The 27,566-nt window shown below is 42.0% G+C and overlaps 1 protein-coding gene across 1 annotated transcript in view; it reads right to left on the reverse strand.

The window, feature by feature from the left end:
* inpp4b (inositol polyphosphate-4-phosphatase type II B) overlaps nucleotides 1–27,342 on the reverse strand; it is a 900,896-nt gene extending 873,554 nt beyond the window's left edge. The window contains exon 1 of the mRNA XM_041213287.1: nucleotides 27,128–27,342. The gene's annotated coding sequence lies outside the window, so the exon portion shown is untranslated. The remainder of the gene's footprint in view (nucleotides 1–27,127) is intronic.
* Nucleotides 27,343–27,566: the final 224 nt, after the last annotated feature.

Below are 27,566 nucleotides of genomic sequence, written 5' to 3' on the forward strand. Positions count from 1 at the left end.
AACTCCCTGACCATCTCCTTCCCAGTCCTCAGGGTCAGTGTTTGCCTCGGTGCCCTCACCAACCACCCTCCTTCCACTACAGATGCATCTTCACCCTCACATCCTACCAGCTCCCTCTGTCTCGTTACTATAACCATCTCCTCCTACCATGCCCACTGAGGTTGCTCCCCAGGAGGAGCTGCCTCCACAAGCCTCTCCTTACACCTTCCTCCACCCTCTCTTCCTCCTTTCTCCCCCCCCCCCCCACCGCCACCACCCTCCCCCCCACCCCCCACCTTCACCCCGCCCCGACCTTCCTCACCTTCTTTCCCACTCACCTAAACCTTCCTCTTTCCCCACCTGCTCCTTTGCCGCATTCTTACCAGCCCATAGCAAAGTCCATAAAGTTCTGAAGCAGGGTCGAGACATCAAGATGGAAGGTGCTGTGAGCCCACAGCGAAGTCCATGAAGTTCCAAAGCAGTTCCAAAGCCTCAACAAAGTCGAAGCTGCTGCTTGGAGATCTCCCATATCAGAGAGCTGCTTCACAGCAGAGCCACGTCCATGAGCATCCACCCTCCACGCGATGCCACAAATTCTTCCAGGGCCCGGTAGCTGTAAGTCTCGAACAGCATCTCCTTGGATTGTCGGCAACCTGAGTAAGGCCCTAAAGGCAAGTCGCAACTTCTGCACATCATGCTCATCCAGACATGTTCTGGGCCAGCTTGTTTTCCCGCTGGCATAACAGAGAATCAGGTGCGTGAGGGGACAATTCTGGTCGGGCCTTCATTTGCATCCCATTAGCAGGATGCAATTCGACTTCATGCCACCTCCAGCAGGATTCCCAATCCACCATGGTGGGCAGCATCGGAAGATCCCACTGAAAATTCACTCCGGTATGAAACTGATATTTAGGCCTCGTGCCAAATTCTACATCGCCCCACCCCCACCCAACCCGTCACTGATCCCACCGGCAGGGGAGAACTCCGCCCAGCGATTTCAGATCCTCTGAGGAACATAACTAAATATGAAGTTAAAAATAAATCATTTGTGAACTTCATCTCAGCGGTTGGTCCAAGGAGGCTGATAGTAATACAAAAATGAAGACAGTTTCAAGGTGCTCGAGAGTTTCCTGCCTGAATTAGTCAAAGCAAAAACCAAGAGCGTCACGCAATAAAAGGAATATCTGATGAAGATGCAGAGAAGACTGCTGGAAGAATAAGAACACCAAAAGACAATGACACTTTTTAAGTTCACAGACAGGCACATAAAGGGAAGAGGAGTGAGAATAAAAGACACAACACAATGTCACACCTGCATTGCGGTCATGCACCCGATATCAAAAAATCCATCGCATATTTTTGGATAATTTTAGCATGGCACTTAACTGAGTAATATTCACTAAGCAAATCTGTATTGAAGAGTGGGAGGGAAAATAAAGAAAAATCAAGCCACTCTGGGTTTGTTCAATGAAAACTTATAATAGTCCAGAGCCTCAGTAACCATGGTAACTAGGATAATATCCAGGTAAAAGCATAGGATACTAATATTCTTATAGTTCCACTTTGCTTAAAATAATGCAGCATTTTAAGTAGCTTTGTAAACGTACTTTAGTTCTGAAAATAAGTTTCTCTTTAACAAGGCATCTCCAGCCCATTTGACCATGCAATGCCCTCCCCATTAACATTTGGAGACTTGTCAAAATAGGGAGAGTTGTTCCACAGACTTGAATAGAAATGCTCTCTCGGGTTTGGCCAGCTCTGGTGCTACCAAGTTACTCAAAGTCTTTCACCCAGCATACATTTTCTGCCTTTGCTGTCCCCTGTTTCTTCCAAGAGGTATTCAATGTGGATGAGTACTGATTGGAGAGCTGCCCCACAGACTTGTCCAGCAACAGTCTGAAATAACCAGACTCTCCGAATCATACCTTAAAGCCAATGCACCAGACTCCTCCATCACCCTTCCTGGGTACGGCCTGTCTCACCAGCAAGACCCACCAGAGCTGTCAGCACCGGGGTACAGTTAGGAGGGAGGTACCTTTGAAGTCCCCAACATTGACTCTGGACCACATGAAGTCTCATGGCAGCAGGTCAAACATGGCTGATTACAACCTACAGCCTTGTTTCAGCTGAGTCAGCACTCAGTGTCTCTTCCAAGAGGTAATCAACCAGGGCAACAAGGGCAGAGAAAAACTTAGTGACTTGGTAGCACCAGAGCTGGCCAAACCCTAAAGGACATATCTACCAGACTCAAGTAGTTACAGGTGGCGAGAAAAACATACTTGATCGTGTCCTCACCAATCTACCTGTCACAAATACATCTTTCCATGATGAATTGATGGGAGTGACCACCACACAGTCCTTGTGAAGGTGAAGTCCCCTCTTCACACTGAAGGATATCATCCATTGTTCTACGTGGCATTGCACTAAATAGCACAGATTCAGATCAGATCCAGCACCCCAAAACTGAGCATTCATGAGGCACCAAAGAACATCAGCAGTAGCTGAATTGTACTCCGCCACAATCTGTAACCACCCCCCTGGCCCTGCACTTTCCCTCATTCTATCAATCATTACCATCAAGCCTAGGTATCAACACTAGTTTGAATTTATTTATTCTTCAATGGGATGTGGGCACCACTAGCTAATGCAGCATTTATTGCCCATCTCCAACTGCCCTTGAGAAATTGGTGGTGAGCCATCTTCTTGAATTGCTGTAGTCCATGTGATGTAGTTGCTGTTAGGAAGTGTGGTCTAGGATTTTGGCCCAGCCACAGTGAAGGAACATCATTATAGTTCCAAGTCAGGATGGTGTGTGGCTCGAGGTGCAACCTTGCAGGTGGTGTTCCCATGCATCTGCTTGTGGAAGAGATCACAGGTTTGGCAAGTGCTGTCAGAGGAGCCTTGGCAAGTTGCTACAGCCCATCTTGTAGATGGTACACACTGCCGCCCTTGTGTGTCAGTGGTGGAGGGAGTGAATGTTTAAGGTGGTGCATGGGGTGCCAATTAAGCCAGCTGTTTTGTCTTGGATGGCATTGAGCAAGTTGGAGCTGCACTCATCCAGGCAATTGGAGGGTACTCCATCACACTCTTGACCTGTGCCTTGTAGATGGTGAACAGACTTTGGGGAGTCAGGAGGCAAGTTACTTGTCACAGGATTCCTAGCCTCTGACCTGCTCTTGTAGCCACAGTATTTATATGGCTAGTCCAGTCCAGTTTCTGTTTAATGGTAACCCCCAGGATGTTGTTAGTGGGGGATTCATTGATGATAATGCCATTGAACATCAAGGGGCAATGGTTAGGTTTTCTTTTGTTGGAGATGGTCATTGCCTGACAATTGTATGGTCACGTGTCAGCGCAAGCCTGGATATTGTCCAGGTCCTGCTGCATTTGGACATGAACTGCTTTAGTACTTGAGGAGTTGCAAATGGTGCAATCAGTGGACATCCCCGCTTCTGACCTGATGATGGAAAGTCACTGATGAAGCAACTGGATGGTTGGGCTGAGGACACTACCCTGAGGAACTCCTGCAGTGATATCCTGGAGCTGACAGGATTGAACAAGAACTATAACCATCTTCCTGTGTGCAAGGTATGAATCCAACCAGTGGAGATTTTCCTTCCTGATTCCCATTGGCTCCAGTTTTCCTAGGAAAATAGTTGATAGTGGGAACTTCAGTGATGGTAATGCCATTGAATGTCAAGGGCAAATTGTTGGATTCTCTCTTGTCGGAGAAGGTCATTGCCCGGCACTTGTGAAGCACAAATGTTACTTGCCACTTGTCAGCCCAAATGTAAAACAGCATACCTGGAGCAGTACCTAAAATTACCAGCAGTGAAGCTCCAATGCTATAAACACAGTCAGCCAAACAGTGGAAGCAGTGTGATATAGACAGAGCTAAGTAATCCTACAACCAGTCATGAATCATGGTTGACAATTAAACATTTAGCAAGAGCAGAAAGCTCCACGAACATCCCCATTCTGAATGGTGACAGGATCCAGCATATCAATGCAAAAGACCTGACTGAAGCTTTTGCAATTATCTTCAGCCAGAAGTGCTGAGTGGATGATCCATTTCTGCTTCCTCCTGAGTCATCCAGTATCACAGATGCCAGACTTCAGCAAAATAAATTCTCTCCAAATAATATCTAGGAACAGCTGAGTGCAATGGATATAGCAAAGGCTATGGAGGCCCTGACAACATCCAAACTGTAATACTGAAGACATGAGCTCCAGCCACGCTCTTGCAATATGGCATCTACCTGATAATGTGGAAAATTCTCCAAGTATATTCTGCCCACAAAAAACAAGACAAATCCAATCTGGCCAATTACTGGCCCATCAGTCTACTTTTGGTTATCAATGATGGAAGGTGTCATCAGTGCGATAAAGCATAATTTACTCAGGACTAACCTGCTCACCAATGCTGTTTGGGTTCCTCCAGGACCAAAAACTCCACACTTCAGTACAGCCTTGGTCCTAACATGGACAAAAGAGACAAAGCGCGAGTGACTGCCATTGACATTGCGACAACATTTAACCAAGCGTGACATCAAGGAGACCTAGTAAAATTGAAGTCAATGCAAATCAAGGGGAAAACATTATTGGCTGGTGGCATGCCTAACACAAAAGGAAGATGGTTGTGGTTGCCACTGGCCAATTATCTCAGCTCTGGACATTGCTGCAAGAGTTCATCAAGGTAGTGTCCACATTCCAACTGCTTCATTAATGATCTTGCCACCATCCCAAGGTCAGAAGTGGGGATGTTCGCTGATAATTACAATGTTCATTGAGTCACAGCTTTTTAGATAATGAAGCATTTGATACCCACATGCAGGAAGACATGGACAACATTCACACTCGAGCAGCTAAGTAGCAAGTAATGTTCAAGCCACTCAAGTTCCAGGTAATGACCATCTCCAACAAAAAAGAATCTAACCATCTCTTCTTGACATTCAATGACATTACTATCTCTGAACCCACCACCATCAACACCCTGGGCAGTGATGGGCAACCTAGGCTAGTGAGTGGACCACATGACTGGCCCTCCATCTGAGTCGCAAGATTGAAATCAGTTATGTGCACTAACCACTACCCTATGAATAAGAATTTGCAGTGCTTAGATCAGTCATGGAGAGAGTGTACGGCTTTCACAGTCAACGTTGTGTGCAATCAACACACACCTCAATTTATGTGCCCTTCCTTTGCACGAGTATCACTTTAGTAATAGCTGTAGGAGAAACTACATGGACAGAAACCAGTGGAATCTGGCAATCCTGTGTGTGGGCAGTCAACAAAACGTCTCACAGGCCACAATCAGAACTGATGGGCCGCATGCGGCCCACCACTGTCCTGGGTGGTTACCATTGACCATTTATTAACTGGACTAGCCACAAATATACAACTACAAGAAGGTGTTAAGCTCCTCTCTATTTGATATAAACGTACCAATTATACACAGGAATTGGTGAAAATAATGTGGGTTCATTATTTGAAGGTAAGAGACTAAGAGGGTGGGGGCTAAGTATGGTACACCTAATTTCTACCCTGTTGCTTGCCAACTGATTAAGTCATAGGTCTAATACATCATATCCTGTCAGTGGTAGTGATTGACAGCAATTTAACATACACTCCTTTAAAGGTGTATGCACATCATATCACAACAAGAGGTTGGGAATTCTGTGGAGTGTAACTCACCACCCAGCTCCCAAAGCCTGTCTACAAGGCAGAAGTTAGGAGTGTAATGGAATGCTCCCCATTTGCCTGGATCAGTGCACCTTCAGCACTACAAGAAGATTGAAACCATCATAGACAAAACGACTCACTTGACTGGCAGTTCCATCCACCACCAATGCACAGTGGTAACAGAGAGTGTACCCTCTTCAGGATGCACTGTAGAAACTCACCACTGTTCCTTTGACAGTACCTTCCAACCCCGTGACCCTTACCATTTAGAAGAACAAGGGCAGCGGATGCATGGATCACCACCATCTGCAAGTTCCTCACCCTGACTTGGAACTGTATCACCGTTCCCTCACTGTGGCTGGGTCAAAATCCTGGAACACCCTTCCTAACAGCACTCTTCACTGTACCTACAAATCACATGGACCGCAGCAGATCAAGGTAGGGCCTCACCACTGCCTGAAGGGGAATTTGGGATGGGCAGCAAATGCTGGTCTTGCCAGCAATTTCCACATCCCATTAACAAGTGAAAAAGATCTTTGAACCTTATTAGAAAACAATTACACCAGGCTTTCATGTCAACCACCACTTTTGGTAACTGAAGCAGGTTTTGTGATCAGGAATTTCTGATTTGCAAGATGCAGCCTTCCTTTAATTCTGTTAATACTTGCAAATCAGTCCATACTTTCATAAACAAAAGCTGCTGCACAGGTTCTTTAAGAACTGAAGCAAAACCAAAACTAAAACGTTCTCATTTCAAAAGATTCCTTTATTTCAGTATCCAACTGATTAACATGACTTAATGGCACTTTGATGAAACTGGAAAAGCAGCAACTTCACATTGTCATAGTCTACTGATAGTACAGATGTCAGGCCTCATATCCAGGAAGCTCGGGACTGGATGTGTGCCAGATTTGGGGAATTTATGGATTTTGGGTCCTAGGCCTAGCATGTACAATGCACATAATACATGAAATAAAGTATGAGAAATAAAGAAAAGGACTTTTATTGTTTTATTTTACTTTGTCATTTTCTTAAATTACATCTCAACTGAAGAGTCAGCATCAGAATGAATGTCTGTGGTAGTAGCTGGTGTACAGACATAGGTTGGGGAAGTTGAAGGTTGAGGTGCCATCGTACCTCTTTTAAACATATCCTGAAGCTCAAGTTGTTTCAAATTTGTGGGCCTTTCTTTCAGGAACGCCTCTTGTATTTTGTATATAACATGCTGCTCTGTAATGAAGCCCATGAATTAGTTCCTCTGCAGTGCTTATGCATCTGTCAATAGACACTTTTTCCCTGTTCATCAATGCACTATTTTCATCATCATTGTCATCACTCTCTCTCTTCGTTCTTATTCATGACCAATTCACATATTTCACTGTCTGAGGTCAAGGTGATCCGGAACATCACTGTCAATGTTCAGTCAATCTCAACAGCTTCTTTGCCCAACAACTTGACTTCAGCACATGACAAACTTTTGCATATGCCAATAAATCTTCAACAACTTTTTTCTCCACAAACACACAAACTGCTAAAATCAGGTTCAATTTCACCTTCACCATTTAGGAACATGGTAACTAGCCAAAAGTTGTGCCATCCGTTTATCAAAATATCTTGGGGTACATTGCCTTCGCAGCACTCCACAGAGTGCATCTATTCCAATGAATTCCTTAAATCTCAAGCCTCTATTGCATGCAGTGAACATTTTACTCACGAACTCAGCCTGGTCTTGAACACCTGTGGAATGTGGATGAGGGGCATACAGTTGGGGGGGCAAATAAACTCCGGAAGCCTCCTGATAAGTATTCACATGTGTTGATAGGCCTAACTCTTCATGGAGTACTTTCACTTGGACCACGATAATAAAGCAATGCAATGGATACTTTTTGCTCAGACTCTGCGTGATCCTCTCTAGTAATGCCTTGTCTACATGGGCAGTCTTTGGCTGATGGCATGTTTCCTATTATCCATTAACTTGGGCACATCACTATCAGCAGAAAATGTAAGTAACTAACTTATTTTGCTTCTCCAAATCATAAATGCTCGATGTACCAACACATTCTTCACTTAATCTCTTCACTGAGATGCCCTTCTCTCAACATTACTAACTCCACCTTCTGCTTAACACTCAGCAACAAATGTTTCCGCTTGGACTTCCTGCTGGTCCTTTCAACATGAAACCAGGGCTAACGAAGACTAGAATTGCATACAAACTTGTTCGAACAATGTTTGAACTGTGTGTAATTGACACAGGAATCGATGGCATAAACAAACAAAGCCACAACTTGAAGTACTCTGCGCACCAAATTCAAATTGCTACTCCTGTATGTTCAAGGCTGAGAGAGAGAGAGAGAGAGAGAGAGAGAGAGAGCGCGAGCGCGCGAGCGAGAGGGAGAGATTTTTAATCAGTAAGGGAATCAAGGGTTATGGGGAAAAGACAGGAAAGTGGAGTTGAGGATTATCAGATCAGCCATGATCTCACTGAATGGCGGAGCAGACTCCATGGGCCGAGTAGCCTACTTCTGTTCCTATGTCTTATGGTCCAAGCACTACCTTCGAGTGTAGTCGGTTTGGGGTCCTTCCAGATTTTGGGATGCCAGATAAGGGGTCTGGTACCTGTATCAATTTAATAGATAATTTAAATAGGCTCCTCAGTTTTTAAAGAGAATAAGAAAAGGTAATCAAAACCATTGAATCTGCCCCTTCCATGTACAACTTGTCCTGTGAGAGGTTAAGAAAACAATTCTCAATAATATTAGTATAAATCATGGAACACACACCATTCATTCATAACAATTGTATTGCAAAGTTGACCCCAGCAGCACATGATCCATCATCTTCCACATTATATTTGATCAAATGTGTTTGCCCTTGTAATCTGTAACCATGCTCTTAGAAACCTATTTATATCCAAGGACTTTATCAACACAGGATCAATTGCTTTTTCTTTTCAACATAATGCCAACTCTGCAGGGAAAGAAGGGGAGGGTAATATTCTAATCTCTAGTCTCAGTTAAAATTTACTAGACTTGTGCTCCTGCCTTGCTTGCCTTCGGCTTCCACTTACATGATCTTTCCTCAGTGCCATCGCATTTGATTAGTTTTATTGATTTAGTTAAATAGCACAATGGGTCAGATGGCCTCCTTCTGTGTTGTAAACCTCAATGGCACCTTTGTTGGACTGGACACTTTCAATAGTCACTTGTCATTTTCCACCTTTGCCACTGGACTTTCTATCCACTGTATGAATATTGTCTAGCCTGATGTTTATTCACATTAAAATGTATGTCATTCCTTTATCCCTCTGCTCAAATGGCCCAGATCTCCTAAATTGCGCTTACATGCATCATATGATTGCATCATCAGCAAATGTTACAAGTAGGAAGCATGATTTATGGAGTTAGGTCACAGATAAACCTTGATCTCACTGAATGGCGAATAGGCTAGAGAAACTAAATAGCCTACTCCTGTTCTTATGTTCCTTCCTATGTTTCTACAATTTAGATGGGGAAGATACTGCCTGACTAAACTCAACTTCTTTGAGGCAGTGACTACCCAAATGAACTGCGTAAGCCCAATGACATGGTGCACATTGACTTCCAAACTGTTTTGATAAAATTCCGTACAAAAGGCTATGAATTGAAATCAAATGTAAGTATTCAGGATAACCTCTGGAAATGACCAAGAAGCTGGCTGAAGGGTAAAAAACCATAAGTAACCTAAGAGGAGTTATGCCAGACTGGGGAAAGTACCTCAGGGTTTGGTTCAGTGTTCCTACTAGTACTAACTTATTTTGAACTGGATTAAAAAGCTCAATTCAAAGTGGTTAAATTTGCACAATAAACTTGGAAGGACAATCAAATTGGAAGATGCAGCTCAGAAACTGCAGAATGAGTTGGACATAATAGTGGCTAGACAAGTGGCAGATGAAATGTAATCCAGACACTACAAAGTGCTACACATTGGAAAGAAAATAGTAACAGACATAATTCATAAATGTGGTTGAAGTAGTCAAGGATAAAGCTGAAAAATACCGAGATATTAAACATGTCCAACCAAAGCAGATCAGCATTCAAAGCCAATAGGATGTTAACTGTATTGCCAAAATAGTGGAATGTAACTCAGGAGGAAGTAACGATCAAACTCTAATTCTATGGACAGATTGCCCTTGAACCCAATTCTGGTCATCAAAACCAGAAATGCAAAGGCAGGCCATAAGGTTCATCTCCAATGTCAGCAATTAGTTATGTGAAAAGACTATTGAAATGCAGGCTTTTCAGTCCAGAAAGGAACTGTTTGAGTGGAAAATAATAAAATTCTTAAAAGACATGGAAAAAGTTAACAGTTAATATAAAATATGAGAGTAGAACGAGAGGACATAAGTAAACTCATTAAGAGGTAATGTTAAGATTGATATCAGGAAATTATTCTTCACGCAAAATAATCAATTTATGAAATAAACTTCCAGAGAGAGTAGTGGCAGAAAAGTCTGTAGAAACAAATGGTGGTACATTGGGATCTCTTCAGGCAGATGAGTTATACTCCATCTCCAAATTTTTGTGCACTCGCTTAATCTCTCAATATCCTTTTGTAAATTCCTTTTGTCCTCTTCACAACTTACTCTCATGCCTATCTGTGTCATCAGCTAATTTGGCAACCATACCTTTATTCAAGTCATTGATATAGATTGTAAATAAGATGGGCCAAATAAGCTTCCTCATCCAAAATTCTCATAAAAATGTTAACTCCAAACATTTGTGCCCAAACATTTGTGAACAATGGAATCAGATAACCCAGTAACAACCCCTTTTGGCCTCCATTAATGACTTCCTCTAAGCCAAAATATGTTTGTTTGAAATTTCTAATCACCTTCTGCATTTTCTTTCAAGCCAGTTTTTATTCAGTCAGCTATTTTTAAAGTTAATTTTAGGCTTAGATGCAGATCTAAAAATCAAAATATTACTAATACAGGAACAGAAGCAAGCCATCAAACCTGCTCCATCATTCAATAAGGTCATGGCTGATCTGATTGTAACAACTCCACTTTTCTGCCCAACCCATATCCTTTGACTCCCTTGTTAGTCAAGAATCTATCCTAAACTCTGCCTTAAAAACATTCAATGACCCTGCCTCCACCACTCTGGAAAGAGAATTCTACAGACTGGCAACACTTTAAAAAAACCTCACATCTCCAACTTAAATGGGAGACCCCTTATTTTTAAACTGTGTCCCCTTGTTCTAGTCTCTCCCACAAGGGGAAATATCCTTTCAGCATGCACCCTGCCAAGTCCCCTCAGGATTTTATGTTTCAATAAGGTCATCTCTCATTCTTCTAAACTCCAGTGGGTACAAGCCCAATATATCCAATCTTTCCTCGTAAAATAGCCCCTTCATCCCAGGAGCCAGTTGAGTGAACTTCCTCTGAACTGCTTCTAATGAAATTATGTTCTTTCTTAAATAAGGAGTCCAAAATTATATACAATACTCTAGATATAGTCTCACCATCACCCTGTTCAACTACAGTAAAACTTCCATGCTTTTTATGTTCCATTCCCCTTACAATAAATAACAATCCATTTGCCTTCCTAATCACCTGCATACTAACCTTTGGAGGTTCATGTGCCAGGACACCCAAATCCCTCTGTACAAAGAGTTCTGCAATCGCTCACCATTTAAATAATAAGATGCTTTTTTATTCTTCTTGTCAAACTACTTCACAATTTCCAACATTATACTCCATCTCCAAATGTTTGTGCACTCACTTAATCTCTCAATATCCCTTTGTAAATTCCTTTTGTCCTCTTCACAACTTACTCTCATGCCTATCTGTGTCATCAGCTAATTTGGCAACCATACATTCAGTCCCTTCATTCAAGTCATTGATTTAGATTGTAAATAGTTGAGCCCCAGCACTGATCCCCATGGCACTCCATTTGTTATATCTTGCCAACCTGAAAATGATCCATTTATGCCTACTCCACTTTTTGTTAGCTAACCAATCCTCAATCCATGCTAATGTTACCCCTACACCACGAGTATTATTTTGTGTCGTAACCTTTGTTTTGGCACCTTGTCAAATACCTTTGGGAAATACACCATATCTACAGGTTCCCCTTTATCTACCTTGCTTGTTATGTCCTCAAAAACTCTAATACAAGCATAAGAAATAGGAGTAGCAGTAGGCTATTTGGCCTCTCGAGCCTACTCTGCCATTCAATAAGATCATTGCTGATCTGTTTGTGTTTTAAATTCCACATTCCCATCTATCCTGATAACCTTGGATTCTTTTGCCTAACAGGAATCTATCTACCTCTGCCTTCAAAATATTCAATGACCCTTCTTCCACCATCTTCTGAGGCAGAGTTCCAAAGTCGTACAACCCTCAGTAAATATTTCTTACTTGTCCCATAAGGGTGACCCCCCCAATTTTAAAAGAGTGTTCCCTATTCTGGACTCACCCACAAGAGGAAACATCCTTTTCATGTCCATCTTGTCAAGGCCATTCAGGGTCTTACATGCTTCAGTAAAATTGCCTCTAACTCTTCTGAACTCCAGTGGAAACAAGCCCAGCCTGTCCAACCTACCCTCATAAGATAACCCGCTCATTCCAGTATCAATCTAGTACACATCCTCTGAACCACCTCCAATGCAGATACATCCTTCCTCAAATAAGGAGACCAAACTGCACACAGTATTCGAGATATGGTCTCACCAATGCCATGTATAACTGAAGCATAACATCCTTACTTTATGTTCAATTCCTCTCATAATAAAGGATGGCATTCCATTAACCTTCTTGATTACATGCTGTACCTGCATACTAACTTTTTGTGACTCATGCACGAGAACACCTAGATCCCTCTGCACCTCAGAATTTTACAGGTCTTTCTCCATTTAATACTCTGCTTTTTTATTCTTCCTACCAAAGTGAACAACTTCACATTTTCCCATATTACACTCCATCTGCCTGATTTTTTCCCACTCAACTTATCTGTCTGCAAGTTCCTGGTCTTCTTCACAACATACTTTCCTACCTTCGTCATCTGCAAATGTAGCTATCATGTATTCGCTCCCCTCATCTAAGTCTTTGATGTAAATTGCAAAAGGTTGAGGCCTTAGCAGACCCCTGCAAGACTCACATCCTGCCAAAGACCAACTTATGCATACTGTTTTCTGCCAGCCAATCTTCTATCCACACTAATAGTATAACATGAGCTTTTATTTTCCGCAATAACCTTTGATGTGGCACCTTATCAATAAATTAGTCAAACACTATTTCCCTTTCATTCATGTTGCGTCTCTGGCTGATTTTCTAAATGCCCTGCTATAACATCCTTCAGAGTAGGTTCCAGCATTTTCCCTATGACAAATGTTAGGCTAACTGGCCTATAGTTTCCAGCTTTCTGTCTCCCTCCTTCCTTGAACAGAGGAGTTACATTCACTATTTTCAAATCTGATGGGACCCTTCCAGGATCTAGCGAATTTTGGAAGATTAAAACCAATGATTTTACTATCTCACCAGCCATTTTTTTTTTTAAGATGCTATGATGAAGTCCACCAGTACCCAGGGACTTGGTCAGCTTTTAATTCAAATAATTTTCTCAGTATATTGTCCCTTGTGATTGTAATTGTTTTAAGTTCCTCCCTCCTTTTCACCTCCTGATTTACAATTATTTACAGCATGTTATCTGTGTTTTCTACAGTGCTGATGCAGTTTCAAAGACACGTCCACTGAAACAGGGTGAGAAATATATACAATGTTGCAGTACTGGAACAGTGTGTGCCATGAAAGGCAGGATGGTGCTGGAAAGGAGTCCTGGACTAAGGGAGCTGCCTGACAACAGCATTTTAATTGGCTCCTGACCAGGTGACCAGGTTTTGTGTGAGAGCAGTGCAGCAATATAGCTCCTAGCCTGAAAGGAACGGGATCTAAAACCTCTTTCTCCTGTGTGTGGAAGATTCCAGTAATTCGACAATAATTGCTAGCTGATTTTTTTCCTCTTCATATCTCTATAATCTACTCTCTCTCCGAAAACCCCTGTCAAGAGGCAAAGGGAAAATCAAAGGTGGGGGGGCACACAGTAGAAGGGTCTGATACCGAGAAAGGTTAACAGGATACTGAGTATAGTACCACCCACAGTGATGTAAGAAGGCACATGACCTAGAGCTGGGGCCAGCCTAGAAAATGAGGAACAATACGTAAAGGACCTAGTATGAAGTCCTCTCCATACCTACTGTAAACACGTACTTAGCTCAGACTGGTGCATAAAGACTTCCTTGTAACTTATACAACACTGCCTCATGGTGTCCAAGTAGTATCCTTCAAGAGTTGCAACAACTGGATATATCATGGTAACATTGGTAGAATCCATCAGGACCCTAATCCCAACCCAGTTCAACTGCAGCCCATCCCAATGATTCAGTTCTCACCAGCGTCAGTACTAATGCCAGTGTCCAACAAAATAACCACTTATTAGTTCACATCTCACTGGGAGTTAAGAAAAAGTTGTGGCTATCCATCCATCTTCCAAAATAGTTCTAGCATTTATGAGGTTCCTAAAAATATTAACTAATCTGGATCGCCCATTTCACCCTTTGCTTTCTTCATTACTCTGTAGTGTAATCTTCTTCAGCCAAGGGTTCTACAAACAATTTGTTTTTAGAAATGCTTCACTGATCTACAACCACATGACAAATCTCTGTACAAAATAACTATCTAGAATTTGATTAGTCTTCAATCGTGAAGAATGAAGAATTTAATTAATATAGCTACCATTTCCTTATTCCCTGTAATATTTCTATGCAATTTATGTTTTAAAAGGCATATGGATTACTGAAGCAATGCAGGGGAATATGAGACAATGCACTTTGAAAGCATAAAAGAACATGTGCACTGAACTGTAAAACTGTAGAAGGCAAAGAAACAAGGCCTAGGGGGTAAGAAGCACATTTCCACCTGGTCTGATAACAGAGGGCAGAGTGCAAACATAAAGCAGAATGTATATCCTGTATGGCTCAGCGATGTGGACAATATACAGCAGACACCTCAAAAACTCCGGAGAAGTACCACTAGCGCTGCCTCCGCACGATCCTGCAAGTCCATTGGCAGGATAGGCACATCAACATTAGTGTTCTTGCTCAGGTCAACATCCCCAGCATCAAAGCATTGACCGCACTCCATCAGCTCCGCTGGGTGGGCCACACTGGGTGGACCACATTGTCCGCATGCCTAACATGAGACTCCCGAAACAAGCACTCGACTTGGAGCTTTGACACAGCAATCAAGCCCCAAAGGGCAGAGGAAGGACTTCAAGGATACCCTCAAAGCCTCCTTGAAAAAGTGCAGCCTCCCCACCGAGATCTGGGAATCTCTGGCCCAAGACCACTCGAAGCGGTTGGAAAGCATTTGAGAAGGAGTTGAACACCTCTCGTCTCATCACCAGGGGCTAGCTGAAGCCAACGTCAAAAGCGAAAGGAGCATGTGGTAACCTGGGCACCACACCCACCTATAACCCCTACCACTGTCTGGCCCACCTGCAACAGAGACTGTACGTCACACTTTGGGGTCTTCAGTGACCCCAACTCATTTTTAGTTTGGAAGCAAGTCATCCTTGACCCCCGAGGGATCGCCTAAGAGAAGACTGCATCCAGTTTGAGCATTTTCTCTTAGGAAGGATATCACGGCCATGATGATCCCTGGGATGAGGTGCTTCCATTATAAAGGGAACCTGGACAGAGTGGGTTAAAGCAAAAACAGAAAATGCTGGAAAAACTCAGGTTTGACAGCATCTGTGGAGAGAGAAAAACAAAGCTAACATTTGGAATCTGTCTGACCCTTCTTCAGAGCTGTTGTGGACAAATTGGGAATCTTTTCATGACAAAAGCTGAGGTATTCAAAAAAAATCAGGAGTGAAGACTTGATAAAGTAAATCAGAAAAAAAAGATTGGTATTGATTGGTGAACACCAGTGGGCATAAACTTAAGACCCTCGCTATGAGAACAAAGTGTGAACTTAGGAAAATTTATTTTTACACAGAACATTTTTAAGACATCAAATGGCTTTCAAGAAATAAATGGTATTGGCAAAATCTAGAACAGCTTTCAAAAAGTATTTGGATAAATACTTGAAAAAGAGAAGAATTTTTCAAGCGTGGGGAAACAGCAAAGAATGGGGTCAGAAAGCCAGCACAGAAGCAATAGGCCAAATGGCATCGGATTTAAAATTCTGAAGACATCTAAAAAATTCTATTTCACACTTCCCTTTCAGTTGCCCCAGTCCAACCACTTTACCCAAAGGATATTAAAACCCCCCATGGATATCAGCTCATCAGATGCCTCTTTTACTTTCTTGTTTCTAGGTGGTTCACTGAGTTGGAGGTTGGGGGAAACTGAAATTATTATTTAGCTGTCCTCATTTATTTCTGTCTGGACTAAGAATCTAAAAAAAAAAAGCAGTAAGTCACAATGTCCAGAAAGTAATTTCAATCGATCATAACTGTAAGTAGTTTATTTAAACTTCCAAGGGAATGCTCAGCTCCTCCCTGCTCTTCAGAAGGTAGTCGAAGCAAACAGGATCATTTGCTGGTATTTCCTCCCTGGGAGATCAAACACAATTTAGTATCCCAAAACTGCACCAGATTAAAATCAATGGAATAAATCTGGGAACTTCCAGGTCACATGGCCCATTTACCTAGCGAGCAATACAAAACTAACAGTTTCAAAATAGGCAAGTTATAATTTGGTTACAATAGAAGAACTTATCTCCATTCAGTTCCATTGTGAGTGACCTGGGTCAATGTAATTTTCTTTCACTATAACAGAAGCTTCACAATGTTAAAATTCATTGTAAGCAGGTTCTACTGTAAATTACAGTTCTACATCAACTGATCTGCTACTAAAAATACTGCCCATTATTCAAGTTATTATAGGTTGAATAAATTTGGCATGCTCCATAGTTCCAAAATAATAGTAAAAATAATGGATTTACAAAAGGCAGCATGATTAAAATTACAATGAGAAAGACTAAGGGTAAGACTGCGAAGATCCCATTAAGGCCTTCAAACTGGCTCACCAGCACCACCAACTGGTACTTTTTGGCAATCGATTTCACTTTTATTATCAAAATCAAATTTAAATAGGAATAATCTGTGTGTTGTGGGGCAAGTTAAGAACCTAGAGATTATTGGTATAATTTTTATCACATGATCTATAAGCAATTGTATAACTGCATCTGTGAACCGAGGGAGCAGATGGTTTTCTGGCTGACATCCGGAAAAGCATTGAACTTGAAATAAATTATTGAATCAGACATACAAAAAACAATTATTTTGAACAACTTGTTCAATGGGTTGCATTTCACAATGTGTAACAGAAGTTCAAGGGAGCACCTCTTAGATTTCCCTCTATCTATTATTGTGGATATCCACTGCACGACTATTAAACTGACTAAAACTAGTTTTGGGTCTTTGTGAGGACACACTGCTAATCTTCTCAAGGCCAGGGTTTGAGCAGCTAAATTTTAAAATGTAGTACAACGCGGGCTAAATATGAATAGTTATCTATTTATCAAGTGATTTTAAATATCAAAACAAAAATAAAATGTACCAAAATTAATGGCCCAGAATTTGCTAGAAAAATAACTGTAAATGCACATGGAATTCTTAGTGTGCAAAACTCAGCAATTTACTGAAGGGGGATATGGCAAATCTGTTCAAATTGCGAGATTTGCATCAATCTACCACTAGCCTTGACAAAAGGAGTAGCTTGCCATAACTTCCCCCACGCTTTAAGAAGTTATTGCATTTTTGCTGCTATGAAACAATTCAACTTGCCACAGAAAGCTAAGCCTAATACTTAATAACAGTTCCATAAATGCTCCTGCAACAGAATGCAACATCACAGCCCAGTGTGAAGGAATTGGAATTGTGGAATCTCAGCCTTGCAAATAATAAATTATTTCTAAAGGTTTTTAAAAAGTTACAGTAAGAAACATTTCTATCTCCTCTCCCTTAATCCAATTTTCTATTTCTCTTTCTGTATCTAGTTTGTCTCTAATTCACTCCACTTTCTTCTTTGTCATTCCTCTGTTACTTGGTTTATCCTTAAACCTCATTGGTTGAAACAGATTGATCCCATCAAATCAATGCAGTTCCAGATGCCTCATTCCTAGTTATTAGCCCACACTTCCAGCAATTTGTAGCACTAAAGATTGAGCCAAAGGATGAGGGAACAAATCTAACAATTTGTGGCATTGACCCAGACTTTGCTGCAAGAGTGACAGTGAGGCCATCAACATGCACCATTTATGAAAGAATAACTTGCCAGCAACTTTTGGCCTCCACACACATGCAGTTAAGTGCAAAAATCAGGATGTGGCTGACTGAGTTTCAAGCTCCTCCACAAGCTTCACAACACCTGTACCATAGATTCAGCATTGGAATACATGGAGGGCACAATTAGGCATTATTTGTGATGCAAAACCACAAAACATACCAGGAAATTTTACTCTAGAATGGACAAGTCCTAAATGTCTCTCATCTCTCAATTCCATTAATAGTGACTGCGCATCAAAAATACTCCATTAACTGCGAAATACTTGCAGATGCCTAGTGTTCATGCAAGTCTTCCTTATTCTCTCTTTCCTGCCCTTTTCCGTACACAATTTGGCATAGAATGAAACATTCTAACACACTTCTTGGTTTAGTGGCTCAGTAAGGATTCTTGGATCTGATTGGTTGAGGAGACATGCAATTGCTTGACCTGTTCATATAGGTTTCAGATCCCCCGTGGGGTGGTGCCCCACCGTTTTGGCTCTTGAATTACTACAAATCCCAATGAAAAGTTCCATTAAAAGTAAGTGTAAGGAACAGTGAGTGTCATTCATTCACCACTGACCTCAAACTGCAGGTACATTTTTTTTAATTTTAACTTGTTCAGTAATGTTTCTTGGGTCTTAGATGGCACCTTTTGTATTGATCAAGCATACACAAAAAATTCTCCATTTACACCACTGACCAACTTGTTTCTCCCCTTGTTGGCCACCTGTTTCACTCGATACCCACAGTTTTTAAGTCTAACTATAAAAAGATATATAGTGAAATCTTAATTCAGTCACAAATCAACTTTTTTCTCATTCATTCGCGAGACACAGGCATCACTGCGTGGCCAGCATTAAATTCCCTCAAGAAGGTGACATGCCGCTTTATTGAACATATATGGTGTTAATAACACCCACAGTCCTGTTTGGGGTGGAGTTTCAAGATTTTGATACGATTATGAAGGAATGGCAATATTGTTTCAAGTTAAAAAAACGTGTTCCCACACTCCTGCTGAACTTGTTCTTCTTAGCAACAGAGGTCACAGATCAGGGAGGTGCTGTTGAAGAAACCTTAGTATGTTGCTGCAATACATCTTGTTGAAAGTATGCACTGTTGCCACAAGTGGAAGGAAGGAATGTTTAAGGTTGTGGAAGGGGTGTCATTCAAACAGCCTGCTTTATCCTGGATGGTGTCAAGCTCCTTGAGTGTTGTTGGAGCTGCACTCATCCAGGCAAGTGGTCCTGGAAGAACCCAAGCTGAGCAATAAGCAAGTGCTGCTTGATAGCACTATCGGTGGCATCTTCTAACACTTTGCTCATGCTTTGAGTGTACATTGAGGACAATAGTGAATGAACTGGATTTGTCCTGTTTTTTTGCAGACAAGACATACCTGGGCAATTTTCCCCTTTGATGCTAGTGTTGTAGCTGTACTGGAACAGCAGAGTTAGGAGGCACAGCTGGTTTTGGAGCATAGGGCTGCAGCACAATAGCCTTTGCTATATTCACTGCGCTCAGTGGTTTCTTGATATCAAGTGGAGGGAGTTTAATTGGCTGAAGACTGTCATCTATGATTGTACAGGTGGTGAAGGAGGCCGAAATAGATCAACACTTCTTTCCAAAAACGGTGGCAAACATTTCAGCCCCGCCTTTACAATCGCATGCTGGGCCCCACCATCATTGGTAATGGAGATGTTCATGGAGCTCCCTAAAGCCATTGATTTGTGAATGGTGGACAATTAAACACTTGACATGGCAGGACTGCAGAGTTTTGATCTGATCCATTCAGTATGGGATCACATACCTCCAACAATAACATGCTGCTTCCACTAATGTATTCTAGAATATATTAGATCTTGTTTTTCATCTTCACCAGGTTGGCACCTCATTTTTAGGTATGCCTGGTGCTGCTCCAGCCATGCTCTCTTGGGTTGGTCTCTTGGCAAGATGATAACGTTAGAGCGATGGACATGTTGGGACACAAGGGCTTGGATCTTCATTTGAGTTGGGTGCACAGAGTCAGGATAACTCCCAGCTCCACAAACCCAACTTTTAAAATTGGTTGCCTGGATATCAGATTTTCAGTCCAGGTGGGGGATAGGGTGGGCTGTATTAGAAGTCAGGGAGCCCCAGAAGTAGTGAGGAGGATGCTGGGTGCAAAGGCAGGCCAGGCAGAAGGCCTGCCTCAGGGCACAGTGTCCAAAAATTTGGAGAAAAAAAAACAGAAATACATTCCTCACCCCTGCACACATTCCCCATGCCCCCTCCATGCAAACCCAAGCTATCTCATGCCCTGTACAAAACCCCCATGGTCCCTCGTAACTTCCATGTCAACTGATGCTCTGTAAATTGCCCCAATGGCCCTTTAAAGTCTTATATGTCAGGATGACCAGTCCTCTCAACAGTTCCAAGGAGCTTGACAGTTAATGAGTTTATGCACATTCATGCCTACTTTTAACAATTCCAAAGGGCACCTGACCTCCCCCAAAGGTGTCCCAGGACCAGATCCAAAATGGTACCTTCTCTTTCCAAAGGGGAAGCTATCCAATGAAATGCACAAGTTCAGGCCTACTCTTACCAGGTCTGCTCTGCCCATGGGGTTTTACATTCCTAAACTACCAAAATCCGACTTGAGTGGAGGCAGCTGATGATGGGTGGCCAGCTGCCTCCATTAACCACATGGGCATGGAAAGCGAACAGCCCTCATGAAAATAAGCCCTCATGAAGCAAGATGTTCAAGGGCAGGACTTCAAATTTCTGGTTCATCTGTTATTTTTGCCACAACAGAGGCTCTGCATTGTGGCGAAAATCCAGGTCAATGTTACAGATTGTGGTGGAATATTGCTGATGGCAGCTGAGTACCGTATGAATATCCAGTTTGGAACTGCTGGAAATGTTCCAAATCTAGCCCATTTAGCACAGTGGCAGTGCCACACAACACAATGGATGGTCTCCTCAATGTGAAGATGGGACTTTGTCTCTACAAGGACCGTGCAATGGTCACCCCTACCAATATTCTCACTGAAAGATGCATCTACAAAAGGTAGGTTGGTGAGGGCAAGGTCAAGTCGGTTTTTCCTTCATGCTGGTTCTCTCACCGTTTGAAGGTCCAGTCTGACAGATGACCTTCAGCATATGGCCAACTCAGTAGTGATGCCAGCCACTTTCATTGAAGGGTCTCATCAATAGTACATTCTGTATCCTTGTTATTCTCAATGCTTCTTTCAACATAGAGGTTTCTGCGAGTATGGTTATGTTGTGCTGTTGCTTCACTAGTTTGTGGGACAACTCTCCCAATTCTGGCACAAGCCTCCAGACGTCAGTGAGGATGACTTTACAGGGTCAAATGGCTAGGAAGATGTCAGATGGCCCATCCTGCTTTATTCTTATCAGAACTCTATGTAGTTATTTGATGCTAGGCCATTTCAGAGGCAAGTTAAGAGGCATTTGCTTTACTGTGGGTCTGGAATCACAAACAGACCAGATTTCCTTCCCAAAAGGACATTAGTGAAGCAGCTGGATTTTTCATTACATGGTCACCATTACTGATACTAGCTTTGTACTCTAACTGTATTTAGCCAGCTGCTACCCTGGCATTTGAACTCCCCTTCCCCTTGACATTCATTGGCATTACCATCATTTAATCCCCCTCCATCAAGATCCTGGGGGTTACCATTTACTAGAAACCAAACTAGTCATATACACACTGTGGCTGCAACAGCACGTTGGAGGCTGGGAATTCTGTGGCGATTAACCCACGACCTGGCTCACCAAAGCATGTCTGCCAACTACAAGGCCCAAGTCAGGAGTGTGATGGTATACTCCTCACTTACCTGGATGAGCACATCTCCAACACTCAAGAACTCAAGACCATCAAGAACAAAACACCCGAACCACCACCTTAAACATTCACTCCCTCCATCACTGATGCACAGTGGTAGCAGTGTGTATCATCTCCAAGACGCACTGCAGCAACTCACCAAGGCTCCTCCAACTGCACTTCTCAAATCCTTGAACTTTACCATCTAGAAAGACAAAGGCAGCAGATGCATGGGAACACCACTACCTGCAGATGTCCCTCCAAGCCACACACCATCCTGACTTGGAATTATATCTCTGCTCCTTCACTGGGGCTGGGTCAAAATCCTGGAACTTCCTTCCTCACAGCACTGTGGGTGTGGCTACACCACATGGCCTGCAGCGGTTCAAGGCAGCTCACCATCACCTTAACGGCAATGAGGGATGGGCAATAAATGCTGTCCTAGCCAGTGATGCCCACATCCCATGAATGAATTTTTTAAAACTATGTCTTCAAATCATTAGTCCAGACCTCTGGATTACTAATCCAATAGTATAACCACAATGCTGCTGCACCCATGGGTAACTATGAGAATTAGATTTTTAGTACTTAATTCCACTTTGCTGCCTATGTGCAAAAATAACTTGGCACTAACAGTAGACTAAATACGCAGCACAGCACACCACCTCAAAATGCTGGATCCAGATCAAAAAATAATCAACAGCCAAGTGTTAGAAAGCTTTTTCATGCTCTAAATCAATCATTCAAGAATTACAGTTAGAATAGTGGAGGTGAAAATCCTAGAATTCATTAAGAAACAATCAAAGGCTGCAATGTGGGGAAATGCAGAGGATGTTTTTTGGATGGATAAGCTAAGAAGCCCAAATAATTTCCTAATCTGTAATTAATTTGAGATCAACATTCCATTTCCTCTGACTCTTACCTCTTCTGCATCCTTCCCCACTTTGCTTTTCTCCACCATTAGTGGTTGTGCTTTCAGCTGACAATGACCCATTATTTACAATTCTCTTCCTAAATCCCTCTGCCACTCATTTTAGACCTGCTGCTTTAACCAAGATTTTGGTCACACTTTGTAATTGCCTGTCCTTTGGCTCAGCGCTCTGATGTACATTGGGGCATTTTGTGTTCTAGAGCCTATACAAATGCAACTTCCTGCCAGGTCAATCCTTGGAAGTCAGCACTTAAACATTTCCCGCACTGAACACTGGGAATCAATCTCTAAACAGCAACATATTCTGGATTTATTATGCTCTATGTATTGTAGCAATGTGCAAAATTTTGCAGTGTTTTTCAACATACCCTACTTTTAATAGAAATAATTTGCAGAATCAGATCATTTTTTAGGCTTTCGGGCCCGGGGCATTTTCCTAGACGACATGGAATGGTCCATTTTCTGGTGCAGCAACCTGTAATGAGGCTGGGCACATGCAAACCAAATTAAAAATGATGTGAAACACAATAGCATTTCCACCATGTTAACTGGCCTTTTGTCGGGTGTTCACCAAGGTAAATGTTGGAATGCTAGCAGAGGGAAACTCAGTTCCCTTCCCCACCCCTAAGCCGAAGTGCAACTAAGCTTTGACAATTATCTCCACATGGAGATATGCCTCAACTTATTTGAGCAGGGAACGTGTCCAATCTGAAAATCAGAACCAATAAGTGATGCAACTCACCACTGCATCATTGACACAATTGTGTACAAAGACTACAGCATCTTACAAGACACTTTGCTATGCAACATGCATTTCTAAATGTTAAGTATTTGTTGTTTCCATTATGTTTAATTCAAAATGTGCTAAAACTCGAGTTGCAAATGATGGGGAAGCGGAGTGGTTTAAAAGGAGACAGAGGCAGAATCAGGTCAGTTTACATAGCTTGTATGTTATGCAGGCTTTACAGACCAATATGAAATATTCAAATGTAGAGACTAAATCCTGGCATAAACCCAAAGCGTTCAGTTAAAATGGCAGCAACTCTTCTCTGTAAAATTCAACAATCTGACTGGATTTTGCCACAATCAGTGAAAGTTTACTTATCTGTGTGGACCTTGGCTGTAAAAAAAATCCAAAAGGAGATGTTTTTTTCCCCTGCATTCAGAGCTACACAGACTCTTTGCAGATGTTGTAATAAAATTAACAACCATTTATGATCCAATATTTAGATTCTCCAAAAGAGGAATTTAAATCCAGTTTATCATGTGTCACTCAAGGCCAGAGAAATAACTAGTTCTAGACAGAAGTCACTCTTTTCCTTCAACACACTCCGCAAAACCTCTCTTTGACCAAGTTAAGTCACTGTCCTAATATCTCCTTCTTTTGCTTGGTGTCAATATTTGTCTGGTTACATTCCTGTGAAGTACCTTAGGAAGTTTACTGACATTAAAAAGATGCTAGGTAAATGCAAGTTTTTTTTCCATTCCGTCGTACCATTGTTATGTCAACATCACTGCACAGCCCTCTAGATATCAAGCTTTTGAACTAAGTATTACGTTTTCTTAAACCCTACCTTGATTCAACAACCAATCTTTCTTCAGGCAATCCATCAGAACTCGGTTACAATCTATACTGATGACCTAACAAATGCACCTCTACTATTCAGAAAAGGAACACATTTGCCCATAAACGAGAGATTATTTTATAACCCACAGTCTATCACAGGATATTGTAAAATGCTTGAATAACATTTCTTACAGGCTTGATACCATCTATCCATACTTACCATGTGGCTGTTAAAATTAAAACAAAGCAGTCTTAAATCACATTGTCCTCCTTTCTTTTTCCCCCGAAGTACATAGCACAACGAATCATCCTTGTCTACTAGCTTTTATCAGTTTTGACACTTAGCTGTCAATACCTGATTAGCTCCATAGCTTGCATGATTTGAGTAAATCTAATGCCTTCTTGAATGCCTCAACCACACTTCCAGGCAATGCATTCCAGACCCAAACCCGAACAACACTCATGTGAAGAAGCTTTTTCTCACATCACATTTGCTTCTTTTGCAAATCACTTTAAATTTGTGCCCTCTCATTCTTGATCCTTTTACGAATGACAACAGCTTCTCCCTATATACTCTGACCAGCCCCCTCTCTATCAAATCTCCTCTTAGCCTTCTTCTCTCCAAGGAGAGGAATCCCAACCTTGCCAATCTATCCTCATAGCTGAGGTTTCTCATCCCTGAAACTATTCTTGTAAACCTCTTCTGCACTCTCTCCAATGTGTTCACATTCTTTCTATAGTGTGGCACCCAGAACTGTACACAATACTCCAGCTGAGGTCTAATGAGTGTCTTATATAAATTCAGCATAACCCATCTGCTCTTGTACTCTATGCCTGTATTAATAAAGCCCAGGACATCATATGCTTTATTACGCACAAACACACATCTTTCTGCACCCCCTTCAAAATTTCACCCCTTATTTTGTATTATGTGTTCTTCCTACCAAAATGCAGCATTTCACATTTCTCCACATTGAACTTCATCTGCCCATTCCACCAACTTGTCTATGTCCGTTTGAAGTTCTACACTGTCCTCCTTGCAGTTCACAACACTGCCAAGCTTATCATCTGCAAACTTTGAAATTGTCCCCGGCACACAAAGATCTAGATCATTAATATATATTAGGAAAAGCAAGCATCCTAATACCAACCCCTGGGGAACTCCACTACAAACTTTCCTCCAGCCTGAAAAATATCCATTAACCATTACTCTCTGCTTCCTATTTTTCAGCCAATTTTGTATCCATGTTGCTACTGTCCCGTTCATTCCATGAGCCATAACTTTCCTCAAGTCTGTATCAAATGCCTTTTGAAAGTCCATGTATGTCACACCAACAGAATTACCCTCATCTACCTTTTCTGTTACCTCTTCAAAAAAACTCCAGCAAGTTAAACACAATTTCCCCTTTAGAACTCCATGCTCTCTCTTCCTTATCAACCCATACTTTTCCATATGACTACTAATTCTATCATGAATAATTGTTTCTAGAATCTTGCCCACCACTGAAGTTAAACTGTCTGGTCTGCAATTGCTGGGCTTATCCTTACAACCATTTTTGAACAACTACATAATGTTTGCAATTCTCCAGTCCTCCGGCATTGCCCCTTAGCCTTGGGAAGGCTGAAAGATTATGGCCAGTGACCCTGAAATTTCTACTCGCACTTCCTTCAATATCCTTGGATGCATCTCATCGAGTCCCAGTGCCTTGTCAGCTTTAAGTTCCAACAGTCTATTCAACACTTCTTCCTCATCAATTTTGAGCCCTTCTAGTGACAAAGTTTCCCCATCTGTCACATTGGCCTGGGTAGCATCTACCTCCTTGGTAAAGACAGATGCAAACTATTCATTTAATGCTTCAAGCCCTTTTGTCCATGTGTAAATTCCCTTTTAAGTCTCAATCAGGCCTACTCCTCCTTCTACCACCCTTTCACTATTTATATGCCTATAGAGGACTTTGGGATTCCCCTTTATGTTAGCTGCCAATATTTTCTAATTCCTCTTAACTTCTCTAATATGCTTTTTCACCTCCCCTCTGAACCTTCTGTATTCCTTTTGGTTCTCAATTATACTTTCTACTTGACACCTGTCTTAACTAATCAGCCTAGCACTTGGTAGCTAGGAAGCATCCTCCTGGGTTTACAAGGCAGGGTGATGGAAGTGTCGGGGGTATGGCAACATATATCCACACAAGGTTACATGCTAAAACAAAGGAGTGAAAAACCTTGCTGTCAATATATTCCAACTAAACCTTCTGGCGCCAGTAGCCACAGGTAGAGCGGGAGGGATCCCACAATAACAGTCGCAATTTCGGCGGAAGATTCACAGTGACTCCAAAGATATCGTGTTTCCGTCCACCAAAATCAGACCCAATTCTGTCTAGACTGAGTCCTCAAAAACTCTCGGTAAGTGCACTCTTCTCGCATTTGGGGAATCTCACTTAGTACTACACAGCCCCTTCAGATCTACTGCGAAAATGCTCCCATTTAGTCAGGGAATTTAGCTCAAGACACTGACGAAAACAATCCGAAATTTTAACAGGCTTTAACACTGGAAGGTTCAGCCAAAACTGAAAGCAAATTCACTCAAGTATATATGTACATTTAGTTAACTCTTGGCAGCCCTTTAAAAAAACTTCCTGAATATCGTACACTCAATATTAGTTAAAATAAATAAGTAGGAATTAATGGTTTCGTTTTCTTTAACAAATCAGGAACAGCCAGCTCTAAAAGTCAACTAACCTTAGCTCGGCCCACGGTTAGCGGCGAGCACCCATAACATACAGTATGCACGCAGATCAGTTTAGGCGGATACTCCCTCTGCCCGCCTTTCTCACCTGTGTCGCGCTCTCCGTCTCCGCCACAGGTGAACGCTGCACCCTCTGACCTGGTCGCCTAGCGAGCGGCTCCTCCAATCACAAGCCCACCCCTCACAGCCCACTAAAAATAACGTGCTCCAAAGAGCCGTGCTTTTCATATAGTAATGATCACGCTGGGTGGAAAAGTCCCAGTTTATCAGAAGTTATCATCTAAAATCAGGCAAGAAAAGCAAAACACTAAATGTTACGAGGCACAATCTGGGTAAATGTGCAGACTTCTCTAAAATTGGCCAATTATGGCACATAACAGGTGATTATTATCCTACTTCCGTCTTTTCATTGAACCCGGATAGTTTAGTCATATCTGGACTCATTTTTCCTTATCTTGCTTCCGTATATCAATGGGGACACTTAATTAGTCAAGGCTATGTTCATGAGTAAAATTGTTTCAGAATAT

This window comes from Carcharodon carcharias, chromosome 1 (assembly GCF_017639515.1).
Source record: "Carcharodon carcharias isolate sCarCar2 chromosome 1, sCarCar2.pri, whole genome shotgun sequence".
NCBI lineage: Eukaryota > Metazoa > Chordata > Chondrichthyes > Lamniformes > Lamnidae > Carcharodon > Carcharodon carcharias.